We start from the raw sequence: 3,178 nt of genomic DNA on the forward strand, positions 1-3,178 counted from the left end.
TGCGTGCGTGCGTGCGTGCGTGCGTGCGTGCGTGCGTGCGTGCGTGCGTGCGTGCGTGCGTGCGTGCGTGTGTGTGTGTGTGTGAGGCCTGCCAGGAGGTGCCTGTGTGGAGGATACGACCTCCATACTTTACTACTGTGGAGCAGTGTGTGTGCACTCTGTGTATCACTGCTGGAAACGTCCTTGTTTTACTTGTATGCTGCTAAGTGCTCTGCAAATAACATACAACTATTAATGATTTCCTTACGACCTTATGATTATCATGGTGGTTCCTCTGGAGGAACACACATATAAGGTTTATATTCTTTGCTTCTTTTCATTTAAGGAATACTTCACCCATAACAATGTGTATTTGTGTACCATTTGTTACCTTGAAATCTAGGAGAATACTTTGTATTTCTTGCTTGCCTCCACGAGGAACGAAGAATCTAGAAAACGGTGAAAAGTGCCTCAAAGTTCTACCTAAGTTCAGGATTGAGTAAATGGCAGAGTTACTTTCCACCACTGACAAACCAAATTAATCTAAAACACAATATCCGAATACTCTTTGTTGTTTGGCGTTGTTTGAATACTAGTATAAGGTGTAATGTTTGTCAAAAAAGTAGATTTGTTCACATCATGCAGGCCTCCTTGGTGCAGATTACACTGATGAATAAATATCTGATGTTGTAGAAGTGCTGAGTAAATACATGTTCTGAGAGAGGTCTTTGACGTTCAGCCTGTTGGAGATACATGTTCTGAAAGAGGTCTTTGACGTTCAGCCTGTTGGAGATACATTCTGAGAGAGGTCTTTGACGTTCAGCCTGTTGGAGATACATGTTCTGAGAGAGGTCTTTGACGTTCAGCCTGTTGGAGATACATGTTTGAAAGAGGTCTTTGACGTTCAGCCTGTTGGAGATACATGTTCTGAAGAGGTCTTTGACGTTCAGCCTGTTGGAGATACATGTTCTGAAAGAGGTCTTTGACGTTCAGTTGGAGATACATGTTCTGAAAGAGGTCTTTGACGTTCAGCCTGTTGGAGATACATGTTCTGAAAGAGGTCTTTGACGTTCAGCCTGTTGGAGATACATGTTCTGAGAGAGGTCTTTGACGTTCAGCCTGTTGGAGATACATGTTCTGAAAGAGGTCTTTGACGTTCAGCCTGTTGGAGATACATGTTCTGAAAGAGGTCTTTGACGTTCAGCCTGTTGGAGATACATGTTCTGAAAGAGGTCTTTGACGTTCAGCCTGTTGGAGATACATGTTCTGAAAGAGGTCTTTGACGTTCAGCCTGTTGGAGATACATGTTCTGAAGAGAGGTCTTGACGTTCAGCCTGTTGGAGATACAGTTCTGAAAGAGGTCTTTGACGTTCAGCCTGTTGGAGAGATACATGTTCTGAAAGAGGTCTTGACGTTCAGCCTGTTGGAGATACATGTTCTGAGAGAGGTCTTTGACGTTCAGCCTGTTGGAGATAATGTTCTGAAGAGGTCTTTGACGTTCAGCCTGTTTGGAGATACATGTTCTGAAAGAGGTCTTTGACGTTCAGCCTGTTGGAGATACATGTTCTGAGAGAGGTCTTTGACGTTCAGCCTGTGGAGATACATGTTCTGAAAGAGGTCTTTGACGTTCAGCCTGTTGGGATACATGTTCTGAGAGAGGTCTTTGACGTTCAGCCTGTTGGAGATACATGTTCTGAGAGAGGTCTTTGACGTTCAGCCTGTTGGGAGATACATGTTCTGAAAGAGGTCTTTGACGTTCAGCCTGTTGGAGATACATGTTCTGAAGAGGTCTTGACGTTCAAGCCTGTTGGAGATACATGTTCTGAAAGAGGTCTTGACGTTCAGCCTGTTGGAGATACATGTTTCTGAAAGAGGTCTTGACGTTCAGCCTGTTGGAGATACATGTTCTGAAAGAGGTCTTTGACGTTCAGCCTGTTGGAGATACATGTTCTGAGAGAGGTCTTTGACGTTCAGCCTGTTGGAGATACATGTTCTGAAAGAGGTCTTTGACGTTCAGCCTGTTGGAGATACATGTTCTGAGAGAGGTCTTTGACGTTCAGCCTGTTGGAGATACATGTTCTGAGAGAGGTCTTTGACGTTCAGCCTGTTGGAGATACATGTTCTGAAGAGGTCTTTGACGTTCAGCCTGTTGGAGATACATGTTCTGAGAGAGGTCTTTGACGTTCAGCCTGTTGGAGATACATGTTCTGAAAGAGGTCTTTGACGTTCAGCCTGTTGGAGATACATGTTCTGAAAGAGGTCTTTGACGTTCAGCCTGTTGGAGATACATGTTCTGAAAGAGGTCTTTGACGTTCAGCCTGTTGGAGAGCTTGGTGGCAAAACCTGCCGAGATTTAACACAAATATTTAAACTGGCTGAAGTGATTTATAAGGGATATTTAACGTTAGACACATTAAAGTACTCATCTAATTGATGTTTCACCACTGCAAAGTACTTTGTGTTTAAGCAAATATACAGAGGCATAAGTGAAATAACTTAGTGAAGTAAATTTACTAACCTTATGAAGATAAAAGACAAAAAGTAAACCGCTTACAAACAAGCAGCGTGGAAGAAGTACTCTGATACGAGTAAAAGTCCTTCATTTAAAAAGTGCGTAAAAGTATAAAATAATTAGCAGTAAATACATTAAAGTAACAGGAATACTTGTTATGCTGATGAATAACAAATAAACACTTAGGTTATTAATAAATATATCAGTTCGACATAGAAAATCTTAGTTTCTCCCTGCGTGCTAACATTAGCCGCTAACATTAGCCGCTAACGTTAGCCCTGCTCGTTTCTCTGATAATTTCGGAACCCGACGTTCTGGAGCTGTTTACCAAGAGCCACAGAGGTCGCATCGTCTCCAAACCAAACAGACCTACTGAGTTAAACCTATACAAAAATAAATAAATAAAGCCATTAGCAATCTGTGGTTTTTTGGTGCAGTTTGGTGAGCACAGATAGGAGCTGCTACGAGCTGAAGCCTAACGTAAGATCAGCTAGTATCTCTGATAAAATATGATCCAGGAGTTCATGAGGTGTTTACAATCAGTACAAAAGCACTCACTAAAGCAGTGATTCTCAAATGGGGCTACGCGGACCCCTAGGGGTTACGTTGGGGTACTGCAGGGGGTACGTGAGATAAAAAAAAAGGTTAATTAAAAAAATACCATGCATGATTACAAAAATAATTTTA

Source organism: Gymnodraco acuticeps, unplaced genomic scaffold (assembly GCF_902827175.1).
Source record: "Gymnodraco acuticeps unplaced genomic scaffold, fGymAcu1.1, whole genome shotgun sequence".
Classification (NCBI taxonomy): Eukaryota; Metazoa; Chordata; class Actinopteri; order Perciformes; family Bathydraconidae; genus Gymnodraco; species Gymnodraco acuticeps.